Source organism: Lissotriton vulgaris, chromosome 4_1 (genome assembly GCF_964263255.1).
Source record: "Lissotriton vulgaris chromosome 4_1, aLisVul1.2, whole genome shotgun sequence".
NCBI classification, from domain to species: domain Eukaryota; kingdom Metazoa; phylum Chordata; class Amphibia; order Caudata; family Salamandridae; genus Lissotriton; species Lissotriton vulgaris.
Window position 1 is genome coordinate 1,972,433,151 of NC_141691.1, and position 17,576 is coordinate 1,972,450,726.

The following is a 17,576-nucleotide window of genomic DNA, read 5'->3' on the forward strand; positions in this document are numbered from 1 at the left end:
ACTACTATGATCTCCCATGCAACTCTTTCTTAAGTCATCCCTCCTGTATCCCAAACCTAATTTTACTACTATGATTTCCCTACTCTCTTTTTCTAGAGACTTGTACCTCCTCCATCTCTCCTTTTACTTATCCCAAGCTACTACTACGATCTCCCAAATAACACTTTCTAGGCTCTTTCCTCTTCTTTCTCTCCATTATGCTGTTCAACCCAACTAACAGACTCACATGTCCACCGCTCAAGTTAACAGATATTTCCCTATGCTAACCCACCACTAATCCTCTTTTGGTTATGGAGCAGCATGCGACTTGCTCAAAAACGCTTGACACCTCGTCAGGGTTCTTACTACTGCGCCTTATAGACTCTTCCTTCTTCTATCCCTCTATTATCCTATTCTATCCAACTAACAGACTCACATGGCCCCTGCTCAAGTTACCACATATTTCCCTACCCCAACCCACCAGTAATCCTCTTACAGTTCTGGAGAACTGTACGGCTTGCTAGAAAGCGCTTGACACCTCGTCAGGGTTCTTACTATTATGGTCTGAGAATATCACCTTCTAGACTCTTCCCTCTATTATTCTATTCCATCCATCTAACAGACTCACATGGCCACTGTTCAAGTTAACACATATTTTCCGACCTATACAACCCACCACTAATCCTTTTTGATTACCAGAGTACCATTGTACTCGCCGAAAAGCGCTTCGACGCCTTTTCAGGGGTAGTAAGCGCTATATAAATACAATTACAAGTATGTCAAGGTGCACGCTGTGGGGCAAGATTGCAAGGGTTTTGTGCACTGTCCCCTTCTGCAACTTCCTACAACAGGCTAGGGTACAGCCGACGCATCTTTACAAGATTATGTGTAAACTAGACACTGGGCAGTGGCTGACTCCAGGATGAAAGCAGTGTTTTTGACCTTGTCGAACAACAGACCCTCTGCCCAGACGAGCCCAGACATTTGGCAGAGGAGGGTGCGTAAATTAGATGGAGTAACGAGAGACGTTGTGTGCACTGTGTACAACCAGTAGAGTGCTAAAACAAGCAGCAAGGAAAAAGTAACGCCAAACAGAACCTGACCCTGGCATAGGAGCGAGCAAGGAGCAACATTTCTGCAGGGCATACCTGCCACACAAAGCTCGTTCTGGGGGATAAAGGGCGCACGAAAGATTGGAACACAAAATAATCCGCGAATTGTCTGCGCACAACCTATGGGCCCTCAATCCTAACATGGCAGCATTTAAAACCAGCATTATGAAATGCATTAGAATGAGCTCCCTTATTATTGACAAAGCCCCCTTTGCCAAACGCAGACATGCATGGGCAATTGCGAATTCCTATGGGCGGATATCCCCTGCTACCTACCTGTCCTGCACTTACTCCCTGTATTTAAATCTTAGGGGCATATTACCAAGCAATAGCGATAATTATCGCTATTACTTGGTTAGAGACAAAAATTTACCGCTGAGCTGCGGCGATTTGTATCGCAAATAAACCTTGGTATTACCAAGGTTTATCGCAAATGCGATAAAAATCGTCCGCAATGCATGAATATCGCTGAAAAGTCAGCGATATTCATGCATTACCGAGCTAATGCTCTTAGCCATGTTATGCACCTCCCATTGGATAACATGGCTAGGAGCTGCTCTGGGCACGTGTTAGCTTTTGGAGATATTCGCACTTAGCGCGAATATCTCCAAAAGTTGGTAATAGGAGGTAGCGATGTTAGCGACTTTTTCCAGTCGCTAACATCTTGGCACGCCCACTTTGCATGTCATTAGTGATAAATATCACTGACATGCAAAGTGGAGCCCTAGATGGTCGCTATCTTCCACTAGCTGTCGCTAACTGGTGTTAGCGACAGCTAGGTAATAGGGAGATTATTTTATCTCCGCTTTCTTGGCTTTTAAAGCCAAAAAAGTGGAGATAAACCCCCTTGATAATATGCCCCACAGCTTTTTGGCTTTCAGATTGGGCTATTGCCAATTCTTAAAAGACTTGCCCCCTTGGCGTTGTACGTCAGAAGTCTTATTGTGCAGAGGGTGCGGTAAGACGGCTGAAACCTTGAAGCACGTGGTCTGTCTTTGCCCCGCGCTTACGCTACAGCGCAGACGTAAATTGAAAATGGAGTGGAACAGGTTGGGCATTCGGACCTGTAGACAGGCAGTTTTTGCAGCTCTGAGCCCTGAAAATACAGCTTTAAATATAGGTCTTACAACCTATATACGCTTTGCATACCGCAATATTACGAAGTAACTGGAAGGGTCTGCCAATGCGCTTACTTTTAAGTAATAGTTTAAATTAAACTGCACCCCATCTCTAAGCTGTGAAAACTGTATTTTTTATTTGATCGTATTTTATTATAATTTGCTGCTATTGATCTGTTGCTGCTAATTTTTATATGATCGCATTTTATTAACTGGCAGCTGCTTGCTGATCACTAGACTGTTTTTATAACCCCAACATTGCTGAACGTCTGTACCACAAATTTTGTCTGTTTTAACGCTATGCTGACCCAGTCGTTCTCCATACCAAGTTTTTTTCTTTTTTTCTTTTTAATCACCCATACGTAATAGAAGTCGCATTTGGAAGATTCTTATTCAATTATTGATGTTAAATTGATTTTCTTTTTTTTTCTTAAGAATGTGTACTGCTGTTGGAATTATTGATGTGCTCTTTTAAGGATATTTTACATCCAAATAAAGATTATTATTATTATTATTATTATTATTATTATTATTATTATTATTATTATTATTATTATTATTATTATTATTATTAAGTCATGAAACCAAGGCGTGGGCACGTTTCAAAAGGGCCCACTGAGGGTGATGCTAATGCTACTTTGGTGTGTTTTTGGGCCTCCCCTCCTCTCATGGCCGGCGTGGGCAAAACGTCTCAGACATTACAATTCCCTGATATTTTTAGCTAAGTAAATCATGTCCAATTTCTTCCTGACACAAAGTGCAACATGAGAGAGAAAAAATAAACCAGTCCGCAGCATGGCCACCAGGAGGAAAACAATCAGTTTATAAACTCATTTTCTTGCAGTGATGCGGGTATTGGCCCAAAATGCGTCACTTTCACCTTTGATGCATGGGACATGGCAAGGCTGTTCTATTTGCGATTCAGAGTGGGCCACACAAATACTTTCTGAGACTAACAAAACCATTTTTGCACTTTGCAACTAACAGGCTTTGTGACCAGTTTGAACGATGCTTCAAATAGTGCAGCAAACCTTGTGGTATAGACATATTTTATATCCGCAGCGCAGGTGCGATTTCTGTTCTTCAAGAATCAGTGCAGTAATGAAGATGCATTTGAAATCTATTTAATGAGCGCTCCTTAGGAAAACAGCACTTTTGAAGAGTCTTTTTTCAAGATTTAGGGGCATATTATCAAGGGGGTTTCTCCAAAAACTAACGTCTGCTAAAATGCTTGGGCATCCTTGCTGATAGCGCGAAGCCGCGCTATTGATGTCCTGACATGTAGGGGCATATTATCAAGGGGGTTTTTCTCCGCTTTTTTGGCTTTAAAAGCCAAGAAAGCGGAGATAAAATTATCTCCCTATTACCTAGCTGTCGCTAACACCAGTTAGCGACAGCTAGTAGTAGATAGTGACCATCTTGGGCCCCTCTTTGCATGTCAATGATATTTATCACTAATGACATGCAAAGTGGGCGTGCCAAGATGTTAGTCGATAACATCGCTATCTCCTATTACCAACTTTTGGAGGTATTCGCGCTAAGCGCGATTATCTCCAAAAGCTAATACCTGCTCCTGAGCAGTTCTTAGCCATGTTATCCAATGGTAGGTGGATATCATGGCTAAGAGCATTAGCTCAGTAATGCATGAATATCGCTGACTTTTCAGCGATATTCATGCATTTCGGCCGATTTTTATCGCTTAGGAGATAAACCTTGATAATAGCAAGGTTCCTAAGCCATAAAAATCGCCGCAGCTCGGCGATAAAAATATTGCCGCTAAACCAACATAGCGATAATTATCGCTAGTTGTTGGTAATATGCCCCACAGTTCCCAGAATTCAGAATGTGCCTTTTTTGGATGTAATGTGGTTTTGGTATACATTGATTTTCGCGATTTGTTTTCCAAACAAATTAGCTAGCCAAGCAATAGTTCATGTACCGTGTAAGAACCAAAGTAATCTTTTACCAGGCCACAAAAAGCCTAAACTGATACAATAAACCAAAAACGAATGACCTGTACCTCCTTCCCTAAAAAGTTTCTGAAATAGCACAGTAAAATGAACATTGGCATCCGCATGAAATGCATGATTAAAATAGCATACTGCGCTTCTCGCGTGCACTTGCAGGGTCCTGACGTAGTTTGAAACCATAATAATCTACCTTATGAGGGCACATGTTAAGTAGAACCAGCCCAGAGAGGCCTTAATGCTTGCAGCCCTAGGCTGTGTCACATTGGAACACGGGCCCTAACTGGTCTCATTTAGCTGAGCAGGAGGAACAGACCCATTAGCGGAATAAGTGCTGGTGCTTACACGCCGAGGAAAATTGATCAATTCTCCTCTAAACATCCCTTCGTCATATCCACCCAGGATTTCATTATCAACTCACATTGATCTTTTTTAAAAATATTTCTAACACACGCTCCTGTGATTGACTGATTTGTGTCCATTGAGATGAGTGATGTGTATAGATTGGATTTGGCTCGCGGTGCAAATGGCACAATCACGCTTGACATTGAGGAGAACGCGCCAAGGTTAAGGGAAGCGTAATTGCTGACAAGCCTTTTATAATGTAATGAAGGTGGAAAGGATAACAGACTCAGATATAATGCTGACGTGGTGGATATGATTTTCGAGGTGGGTGAAATGGTATATATATATATAAAAATACACAGATAAAACAAAGGTTACAGGTGCATTATAGTTAAGCTCAGATTTAACTTGTACAAAACCAGTGAAATTCAACAGTTATAGTTACCTGAGCTAACTGTAACTCACGTCCCTGCAATGTACTGCTTACGACCTCACATATTACATCACTCATGACATGGTCAGTGACATCACTGATGACATCACCGATAACATCTCAAATTATATCACTGATGACAGTGATTGTGAGTATTTTTTTACATTTATGAGTGTTAATTATATATACTAAGGTACTACAAAAATTAAATTACTATACTCTGTGTAATACTAATGAGTGACACTATTCTAACATATAGTATTTGAGTTGCTGTATGTATCCGTGTGTGAGTGGATGTCTGAGTGACTGTATAGGTGTGTGAGTGGCCATATGGGTGAATAAGTGGGTGTGTGAGTACCTGTATGTGTGAAGAATTGATTGTATGAGTAACTCTAAGGGCGTGGAAGTGGCTCTGTGAGTGGCTGCATTGGTGAGTGAGTGGGTGGCTTATGGGCGAGTAAGTGGGTGTGTGAGATGCTTTATAGATGTGTGAGTGTCTGTATTGGTGAGAGAGTGGTTGTATGAGTGGCTGTATGGTTGAGTGAGTGGCTGAAAGAATGGCTGTATCAGTGAGTGAGTAGATCTGTGAGTGAACTTTGACCTCTGGTCTGGGTCAACTCTCTCCCCAGAAGCTCTACAGTACTTGGACCGCCTCCTGGTGAGCTTTGCGCTTGCTGACCAATCTTGCCTGCCTCTTCTCAGCCTTCAGCCCTTCGTCTGGTGTCCCCGTTTTGTTACTATTTTTAACTTCACTGCCCCGCTTTATCTACTTCCCTTTTACTTACTTATTTACTTTGTTTTTCATTTAAGTTTATTTTTACTTGTGTGGTTTCCCACAGCTGCTTCCCCTGCGGCCCCTCCCCCTGGACAGTCCCCACCTCCCATCCTCTCACCCTGACCCCCACCCCTATTTAATGGTGGCCGCTGTAGGGCTGCACCACTGGCACGCCAAAGGGGTGCCAGAGGCAAGCCCACGTGAGCCCCTCCGCAACCCGACCGTGACCAGCGCTAGGGACCCTGGATCTCAAACCATCCACGCTACAACACAGCCACCCTCCTCGCACTCAACCCCAGAAGAAACAGCAACTGCCAGAAGGCCACGCCTAACACAACACACGTCCAGTTCTCCTGCCACCACTGCCACCAGACCTTCACCACCGCTCTGGCTGCCAAATCCCCCAATACCCTGAGATGCATCCGCCTCAATGTGTGCTCCTTACACCGGCACACCATGGAAATCTGGAACCTCTGGGACTCGCTCTCACCCGACATCGCCGTCTTCACGGAAACCTGGACGAGGGCCTCCTCAGCCCCTGACGTTGCCATCACCATCCCAGTCGGATTCAAGATCCAGCGGATGGACCGCCCCAACCGCCCGGGAGGAGGCATCGCCATCGTGCACAGAAGCTCTTTTAACCTCACCTCCTCCAGTGAATACTTCTCCGCCACTGAACACCTGCATTTCCAGGTTTAGACCAGCCCTAACTCCACATTCCGTGGCACCCTCGGCTACTGACGCCCTAGCCCCCGAGCACTCTTCACCAACACCATCACTGACCTCATCGCACTCCACGCCATCACCACTATGGACTACATACTCATCGGAGACCTGAACTTTCACCAAAGACCCCAACACTGCTGCCCCCCGTGACAACCACGCCAACATCAGACTTCAACAACTCGTCACCACACCGACCCACAAGGCAGGACACACTCTCGACCCCATCTTCGCGGGAGAAAACAGTGTTCACTTCAGCCACACCACGCAGCCCCCCTAGACCGACCCCCACTTTGTAAACTTCCTCGTCAACAAACCCAAGCCACCTGAACCTGCTCTGTGCACCACATAGGAACTGGAGCAGAGTCACAGAGGAGCAACTCACCTCATCCCCTCAACAGCAATCCCCCCCTCCGCTGCAACCAACGCCAACCTTGCAGCCATGGAATTCCACACTTGGATTGCCAACTGCGCAGACGAACTGCTGCGTAATCCTGACAAGCAATGCCCCAGAAAAGCTGCCTGGTTCACCACCAACCTCCAAGAAACCAGACACACCTGCAGACAACTGGAGAAGAACTGGAGAAACAGCAAGTCACCAGAAAACTACACCACCTTAAAAGATGCTACGATGGAATACCATCAACGCATCAGAACCACCAAAAGGACTTTCATCCACAACAGAATCCAAGGCAACTCCAGCAACTCCAAGGAATTTTTCAGCGTCACCCAGGAATTCACCAAACCCCCCTGCAAAGCCACAGACATCACCCCCTCCATTGACATCTGCGACAAACTCGGATCCTACTTCCACCTGAAAATAAAAAAACTCTACAACAACTTCAACGACCACATGCGGGACCCCACAGCCAGCCCGCCAGGCAGCAACGCCAGCCAGACCACTATCTCCACCTGGACACCGATTATGACAGAGGAGACCACAGCTACCATGAAAGGCATCCACTCCGGGGCCCCTACAGACCCCTGCCAACCCCACATATACCACAGAGTTGCCACCACCATCACACCTGTGTTGCAACGTACCATCAACACCACCTTCAAGACCGGCTCCTTCCCCGACGACTGAAAACGCACAGAACTCAGGCCCCTACTCAGAAAAGTATCAGCAGACCTGACTGACCTCAAAAACTATCGGCCAGTCTCACTCCTCCCTTTGGCAGAGAAAGTCACAGAGAAAACAGTCAACGCAGAACTGACAAGGTTAATTGAAGACAACACCATCCTCGACCCTTACCAATCGGGATTCCGAAGTAACCACAGAACTGAGACTGCCCTACTCACCTCCATTGATGACCTCCGCACCCTCCCCGACCAAGGCCACACCACAGCCCTGATCCTGCTCGACCTATGAGCAGCTTTCGACACCGTTCCCACCGCAAACTCGAAGCAAGACTTCACGACGCCGACATACAAGGCACCATCCTTGACTGGATCAGAATGTTCCTTACCAGCAGTAGCCAAAGGATCAGACTCCCACCCTTCCTCTCCAAACCCACAGAAATCAACTGCGGAGTCCCACAGTGATCATCACTCAGCCCAACCCTCTTAAACATCCACCTAATGCCCCTCGCCACCATCATCCGATGGCACGTCCTCTGAATAGTCTTCTATGCGCACGACACCCAGCTCCTCCTCTCCCTCTCCAAGGACCCCACCAGCACCAGACTCATCTTCCAGGAAGGAATGCAGTACGTCGCAGCCTGGATAAGCTGCCTAAAACTTATGACGGAAGTCCTCATCCTTGGAACCACCCCTTCAGCATGGGATAACTCCTGATGGCCCAGTGCCCTCGGCACCCCCGACGGACCATGCCAGGAACCTCTGCATCAAACTCGACTATTCCCTCTCCATGTATCGACAGGTCAACGCCGTCACCTCCAGTTGTTTCATCACCCTTTGCTTCCTTCGAAAGACATTGAAAGGATCCCCCCCCCAGGCAAGGAAAACAGTCACCCGCGCACTCATCACCAGCAGGCTGGACTACGGAAACCCCCTCTATTCCTGCATCAACAAATCCCTACTCTGCAAGCTCCAAACAATACAGAACACTGCCACCAGATTCATTCTCGGGGTCTCTCTACATGAACACATAAGCCAACACCTACGTGGGCTCCACTGGCCACCTGTCAAGAAAAGAATCACATCAAAATATTCACCTATGCCCACAAATGCCTACACAGCACCGGCCCCCACAACCTCAACAACAGAATCACCCTCCATGTACCCAAACAAAACATCTGCTCCACCTACCTCCTCCTCACCGAAACCCCTGCATCTGCAGAGCCAGAACAGGGGAAAGATCCTTCTCCTACATCGCGGCCAGGACCTGGAACAAGCTCCCCATCGACATCAGATGTGCCCCCACCCTGAACACCTTCAGGAAGGCTATGAAGACCTGACTCTTTGACTAATATGGAGCTGCTGACAACCCCCCCCTCAGCACCTTGAGACCCTCACAGGTGAGTAATGCGTTTATAATCTCCCTGATGGATTGATTGATTGAGTGGCTGTATCAGTGACTAAGTGGCTGTGTGAGTGGCTGTATGGATGAGTACCTGTGCGTGTTAGTGACTGTATGAGCGATTGAATAGCTATTTGAGTGGGTCTTTGTTAACTGATTGGTTGTGTGAGTGGGTGTATTGGAGAGAACGTGTCTATTTGGGTCACTGTATGTATGAGTGATTATACATGTGAGTGCTTGTATGAGTCTGTGAGTGGGTGTTTGCATGCTTGTATGGGAGGGTGGCTCTGTTGAGAAGCTGTATGGTTGAGTGACTGGGTATATGAGTGGTTTTATGGGTGAATAAGTGGATGGGTGAGTAGCTGTATGGGTGAGTGAGTGGCTGTTTGAGTGTATGGGTGAGTGAGTGGATGTGTAAGAGACAGCCAGATTCATCAAAGACCCGTTTTGCGAGTCTTTAATAGCGATTCATAAGGAATCGCTATTACAGACTCGCAAAACGGGATTCATGTAGGAATCGCAAAATAAAATACGATTCCTACACTTTCCTCATTTGCGATTAGCAAATTGCTAATCGCAAATAAGGAATAACTCCCCATTCATTCCTATGGGACAAAAGGCCCATAGGAATGAATGGGGAGTTATTCCTTATTTGCGATTAGCAATTTGCTAATCGCAAATAAGATAGCGATTTAAAGGGTGCCAGGGGTGTCCAAAGGACACCCTGTAGCACCCCTTAAATACAAATTTAAACAGGTGTTGCGCACACACATGTCCAAAGAACATGTGTGTGTGTAACATGCAAAAGAAAAAAATGCACTAAAGTGCTTTTTACTCTTTTTTCACAATTTACCACGAAGTCAGACTTAGTGGTAAATTGCGACCAAATATTGCGAATTCGCAATTTCTAATTGGTTGATGAATTACATTTAAGGAATCTCTATTAGAGATTCCTTAAATCCAATTCCTCCCAAATATGCGATTTCGCTAATAGCGATTTTTGCATTTGGGATGATGAATCCCAAATGCAAAAATTGCACTCGCAAAGGGCCAGATTCTCAGAATCTGGCCCTTTGCGAGTGCAATTTCGCTTGATGAATCGGGCTGTAAGTGTATAGGAGTGAGTGTTTGTGTGAGTGGCTGTATTGGTGAGTGGGTAGATGTGTAAATGCCTTGATGGATCAGTGAGTGGGTCTGTGAGTGGTTGTGTGGATATGTGAGCTCATGTATGAGTAGATGTGTGGGGGTGTGAGTGATTCTATGGATAATATTATCATCAGTGATATCATTTCAGATGTCGACAGTGATGTCACTGATCATATCATGAGTGATGTAATATGTGAGGTCATAAGCATTGTACTGCAGGGGAGTAAGTTATAGTTAGTTCAGTTAACTATGACAGATTAATTTCACTGATTTTGTACAAGTGAAATCTGTGTCTAACTATAAAGTCTCTGTAACCTTTGGTTATTTCAATGAATTTCCAAGGGTTTTTATAATTATATTTCCTAATTATAATGTCCCTGTAACCTAAGGTTTTGTTTCAGTGAATTTTTACAGTTTTTCAAACTTTTTTTATCCTAACTGTAACCTGTCACCTTCAAGAGTGGGTGTGTGTGGTAGTGTGGGTCTGTGAGTGGGTCTGTGTGTGCCCGTGTGAGTGGTTGTACGAGTGTCGGTGTGGGTCTGTGTGTGCCTGTGATAGTGTGTGTGTGGGCATGTGAGTGCCTGTGTGTGTCTGTGAGTGGGGCTGTGAATGCCTCTTTGGGTCTTTGAGCGTCTGATTGGGTGTGTGAGGACCTGTGTGGGTCTGTCAGTGCCTGTGTGGGTCTGTGGTATCTGACTGCCTGTGCATGTCTGTGAGTGGCTGCATGAGGTTTTTGCATAAAAATGGTATGTAGAAGGTAGAACCATGGACTTTGCTCTCACAAGGAGATGACACGAAAGAAACCACTCCTCACAGTCACAACGCATCGAATCGTGCTCCAATAGATCAACAATGAATTAATCTCCATTAAGGATTTCATATCATTTTTCAATGTGGAATATGAGAAGAAACACACAAGCTTTGCCTTCGCAAAGTCCAAGAAGTTAGGAGTGTTTGTGCTATACTGAATTGGAGCTTCAACTGGGACACCTTCGATGTTTATTTGTGTAAGTGCTTTACATTGAGGTTTAATTTCTGTGAAATCAGAACAAGGGCCAGAATTGAACCTCATTTTTACCAAGAAGAGTCCCCAGTTTTGTAAACGTCTACCCAACTGAAGTATGTTCATTTGGTTAATTAGTAAGTGCTACCTTGTTGGGTAAAAGTCTTGTGCATTTTCTATACTACAACTGCGTAAAGGACAACAAGGTGTGCATGTAATTTTAGCAATGTGATTTTTCATCAAGCATCTGGGATGAAGTGAATCTGCGTCTAAAGAAGACGAGACTACAAAGAAATTAACCTCCACTAAACAGGGGTACTTACCCTTAACTAAATGATGTAAGTGCTTCTTTGTTTGACGAAGAGGTCCTCATATTCCTTTGCATCAAGAATGCATCACCAAAATCAGCTGGAAACGGGATCAGGTCTTTTGTTAAGGAAAATGGGGTGTGGCCAAACGAGCAGAGCGTGCAGATGATTTGGGGCATTTGCATGTACAGGGTAATTAAAAGGGAGAATCAAGGACTCTGCTCTCACTAGGAGATGACGTGAAAGAAACCACTCGTCACAGTCTGGCTGCCAGCACTTTCTGGATGAAGTGTTGGCCGCCAATTAGATTTCAGCAAGGGGACAATCAGATCCTCTGAGGATCCGCATCCCTAAATATGCAAATTTGTATTTTTTTAATATCTCAGAAACTACTGAACAAATTTACACCAAAAAACAACAAGCATTTGCATAGCCAATAGGTCTCGCCTTTGGGATCTTATAAGTGTTTAGTTATCCAGCACAATATCCTTGGTGCAACAACATCAACTGTTACAAGGCAAAACACTTATAAGGTCCCAAAGGTGAGACCTATTGGCTATGCCAGTGCTTGTTTCCGTTGCTGCCTAGTGGCTCCATGCCTTGGGCAACTCGGTCACCCTGTTTTAACTTTTAAGCCAACGGCAGCTTGCATGCTCAGATTTTGAGCTCACGTTTACGTTGTAAATAGAAACTGTAAGTTTAAGGATTCAAAGTGCTGTGGGGTAAAACGCCGTCATGACATTAGAGCTCACCAGCTATGCCCGTATCTGATCATGCTGCTATGACTCACATATGGTCTAGTCTTGGATATTAAGCCCGATGCGAGAAGTGGTCGTGTCATATTTCAGAGTCGATCGATTCAGCTGCGCAGTACTATGAAATTGTTTTAACATTTTGTAACGACGTACAAACATACATTTTCGCAATGGTTCACGTTGAAATAATAACATGTCAAGTTTAGAAAGTTACTTGGATGCCATTTAGAAGCACCTTATGGTCATATATGCACATATCTAGGTGAAAGAAGCACTAGATTGCTTGACTTCCTACTCGAGGGCATAAACATGGAATAACATTCCCTTTTATTTTTGACTGGGAAACTCACATCCAGTGGACACCGGGCTTTGAACACATAACCTTTGGAGTAAGTGTCTATGACCTTATCCACGAGGCCACGAGGCCACAGTGACTCAACATACTACCACTTCCCGGGTTTCCTGTAGTGAATTAACCACACTAGCGATAAACTGTAAGGCCAGTCAAAGTGGGAAGAAATGAACTGCCACAAGCCATCTATCTTCTCTCTGGCTTTGTACCACTCACGTCCTAATATTATGAAATGCCCTTTGACTCTATAGGTAGTATCAAAGCCTTGTTGGGGTGTTCCCAGTATAACAGCGCACGGTGCTCGATACCCCCAAAGTTAAGACAGGGCACGGCTGAATAATACCATGGAAGCATCACAGCCTCACTCCCAGCTCTCAGACAGCTCTACCGAGTCGGTAGAGCTCTGTCTGAGAGCTGGCAGTGAGGCTGTAGAACCGATACACAGAAAACCGTTGATTTATGCAGAGCCCGGGGCCCCCACCGCACTCTGATTTCCTTCGCAGCTGCGTGACATTGCGGCCCCCGGGGGAAACAAAGGTCGCAGACCAGTCTTCCCCCGGGGTTTTCGCGCAATACAGAAGGACAAGGTGGAGGGCGGGACTACAGGGGCTAAAGGAAGGGGTGGAATGGGGGAGGGCATATAAGGTGTCAGGAGAGGAAGATCCGGCCTCTTCCGGACACCTGAGCACCACCGGGAGGGTGTTTTTAACTTTGTCCTCCCGCCCACCCTGCAGGTTTTAGGGCAGGACCGGGGGTGTTTCGAGGGTTGGGGTACCAGTTTAGGGCATGTTGCAGAGCAGAGGCGGTACGGTACTTTGGAGGGGTGGGGAGTCACATACGGGCAGATCCACCCCTCGGGTGGGGAGAAAACGGTACATAGATGACTGATAGTGGGGCATGGGAGGCAATGAGCAATAAAGGCAAAGTCAACAGAGGATGCTTGGAGGGCAAGTGAAGGTGAGAATGGGGAAAGGAAGGAGGTTATCGAGTGAATGGGTGAAGAGTCAAACAGGTGAGATGGTTTTGGAAAGGCAGAATGGAGAATGCGTGGGTATGGGATGGAAATGTATATTTCATGCATTGATGTACTGTTAATAAGTCTAAATGATTATGGAAATGTATATTTCATGCATTTATGTACTGTTAATAAGTCTAAATGATTGCAACCTGTCCTAATAAATGCCCTTTTACGCTTCAAGTAACAGCGTGGAGTGTAGTTATTGCGCAACGGTTTTAAGGAAAGAGCAATCCATTCTTCCTGAGGCCTCTCATGAAGTTCTATTTCAAAGCGCTGCCCAATCAAAAAACGCTCACCTCTTTTGCATAGTACACGCTGTTACTGTGCCAGGCTGGACATGCTCTGGCTTTGATAGATAAGAAAACGTAGTATAATTGGCACAGCCCCCCATAGGTTGTTACCCGGCAGCCTAATCCAACCCCGATATGCGAGTCAACCCTGCACATGGGCGGGAGGCGCTGCAACTTGAAAGGAAATTTGGGCTTTTGCTGGATTCAAACAAGCAAGCTACCTTTCACCGCTTATTGGTGTCGTAACTATATTACCTAACTAGAATGTGCTCCCTCTTTCCCCTGGGGATACAATTCAAGTTAAACAATGCCCCTAATACAGGATGCCTCAGTGAGCTAAACGTTGCTGGAGATTTTCTTTGTAATCTAGATGAACGTTTTCTATAACAGTAAAGCCAAATCACTCTACAGAAGAGGTATTCAAACTTTTTGATGCCGAGACCCCCTTGTAAAACCTTTTTAGGCGTGAGGACCCCCTTCCGACAAAAGTTTCTAGAAACTGATAGTCCTCATCATCAACTTTTGACAACCATGAATGCGCATGTTAAACTTCATCACATCATCCATCATTCAGCCACCCACACTTTCACACATCCATCCATCCTTCACCCATCCACCCTTTCATCCTTTCATCCATACATCCATCCTTCATCCATCCACCCTTTCATCCTTCCAATCATCCATCCATCCTTTACCCATCCATCCTTCCATCCATCCACCCATCATTCATCCACCCACCTTTTCACACATCCATCCATCATTCATCCATGCAACCTTTTATCCATCCATACATCCATCCTTCATCCATCCACCCTTTCATCCTTCCATCCATAGATCCATCCCTCATCCATCCACCCTTTCATCCATACATCCATCCACCCACCCTTTCATCCATCCATCCACCCGCCCTTTCGTCCATCCATCCACCCATCATTCATCCCCCCACCTTTTCACACATCCATCCATGAATCATTCATCCATGCAACCTTTTATCCATCCATACATCCATCCTCCATCCATCCATCCACCCTTTCATCCTTCCATCCATCCATCCTTCATCCTTCCACTCTTTCATCCTTCCATCCATACATCTATCTTTCATCCATCCACACTTTTATCCTTCCATCCATACATGCATCCTTCATCCATCCACCCTTTCATCCATTCACCCATCATGAAATGAAATGAAATGAAATGAAAAAGGAACTTGGTTAAGCGCACTGTGGCCAAGCGGCTTCCTGGCGCTGGGGACTTGACTAGACTCACAGAGGGGACCCAGGGAGACTAGCAGGGAAATGCCTGGGAAAACAGGAAAGTTTTGAGAGCTTTACGGAAGTGAGTATAGATAGGGATAGAACGGATGTAAAGAGGAAGACTGTTCCAGAACCGTGGGGCCAGCACCGAAAATCGGGTGCCCCCAGTTCTGGATTTACGGAAGCGCGGAACATGCAGAAGGGAAAGAGAGGAGGAGCGGAGAGTGCGACTGGGGGCGTGAGGAGTGATGAGAGATCTGATAAAGAGAGGAGCTGAGCGGGTGTGGGTCTGAAAGGACAGGCAGGCCAGTTTGAAAAAAGATCTAAGGTGCACGGGGAGCCAATGAAGGGACTTGAGTGCAGGGGTAATGTGGGAAGATTTGGGGAGACGGAGAATGAGGCGGGCTGCCTGATTTTGAATGGCCTGAAGGCGGCGGGTTTCATAGGCGGGTATGCCCATGTACAGGCCATTCCCGTAGTCAAGGCGAGAAGTGATAAGAGCCATGACGATGGTTTTAAGGGGGTCCGCCGAGAAGAACCGAGAAATCTTACGGATGAGACGGAGGGACAAAAAACAAGAGGAAACGACGGAGCTAATTTGGACATGCATGGACAGGTCATGGCTGACCTTGATGCCCAGGGTTTGAACAGAGGAAACCGGTGAAGGGGGGGGAACCGAAGGAAGGGGGCCAGTGGAGCGAGGACCAAGGGTTTGAGGGACCACCCGTGAGGACAAGATCCGTCTTGTCAGGATTGAGCTTCAAATGATTGATGCTCATCCATTCGGATATGAAAACTAAGGTGGAACAGAACTTAGGGAGGGAATCAGAAGGGGAGGAAATATCGAAAACGAGCTGGAGGTCATCCGCGTAGTTATACACAGAAACCCCCAGCTCGAGAAGAGAGATGATAAGAGGGTGGATATAAAGATTGAAAAGTAGAGGAGAAAGGGAAGAACCTTGGGGGACCCCACAGGTAACCGAGCGAGAAGGAGCTGAGAAACCTGAGAGGTGGACCGCTTGGGACCCACCTTGAAGAAAGGACGCAAGCCAAGAGAGGGCAGCGCCTCGGATGCCCGCTGCGCTGACACGGTCGAGAAAGATGGAATGGTCGACCGTGTCAAACGCAGCGGACAAATCGAGGAGGACCAAGGCTTGGGGGAGATTGATGTCAGCTTTCCCCTTGAGTTCGTCCAGGACCGCGAGGACCACTGTCTCCGTGGAATGGCCTGGCGAAAACCCGCCTGATGGGAGGCCAGGAGGTGGTTCTCCTCGATATAGGTGGACAGACAAGATGTGACATAGCTTTCAAGGATCTTGCCCAGATAAGGGAGAAGAGAGATAGGCCTAAAGTTAGGAAGAAGAGAGGGATCCAGACCAGTTTTTTTAAGAATGGGAAGGACTATAGCCGATTTGAAAGATGAAGGAACAGAGCCCAGGGCCAAAGAAGCATTAAGAAGGGCAAGAGGAGGGGCAGAGCAGCTAGTAAAGAGAGTTCTGAGAATCCGTGCAGGAGCACAGTCCACCGGAGAACCAGACTTGACTTTTACAAGCAGGTTAAGGAATCGGTCCATTAAGATGGGTGGAAAATGATCCAGAGAAGAGGAGGGCAAGGGGAGGGAACAGGAGAAGCCTGGTTGAAGCACAGTAGGAATATTGGCCTTTATGTTGGCGATCTTGTCAATAAAATAGTCATTAAGTGAGGAGCAGAGGATCTGAGATGGGACGAGGCTAGTGCTAGTGCGGTCAGAGGTGGCAAGATTGTGAACCAAGGAAAAGATTTCTCGAGATTTATTGGCAGAGAGAGCAACTCTCTCAGTGAAGTATTTAGTTTTAGCCGCGAGGATCGCTCTTTTATAATCGTTGAGAAGGAGTCTATATTTGGCGCGGAGAGTGGGACAATAGTTCCGTCTCCAATGACGTTCCGACCGCCTGAGATCGAGTTTGAGAGCTTTGAGCTCACTGGTAAACCATTTGTGCGCGTCATAGGGGCGGACGGCTTTGACCTTCTTGAGCGGGGCGACCTGATCACAGGAAGAAGAGAGCCAGGTACTAATGGCATCTGCCTGAGAATCCAAAGAGAGATCGGTAAGATCAGGAGCTGAGGAAGCCAAGGAGAGCGAGAGAGAGTTAAGGTCAGTCTGGTTCCAGCTACGAGCCAGAATATTTTTGGGAAGAGGGAGCTTGTCGGCCGAACCCAAGGGAATGGAAAATGATATAATAGAGTGGTCCGACCAGACACAGGGGAGTATAGAGGGGGATGAAACGTCGCAGCGTGATGACCAGATTTGGTCCAGGATATGACCCTGGACGTGGGTGGGGGCCGAGACATGGGATGAGAAGTTCAAACACTGAAGGGTAGCAGAAAAGACTTTAGAAGACAGGTCTTCCCTGGGGTCACCTGGCCAGAAGTTAAAGTCGCCAAGCAGGAGAACAGAAGAGTTATTGACCACCAACGTGGCCAAAAGATCCTGTAGAGCAGCTACATATGAAGGCATGGCTTGAGGGGGACGATAC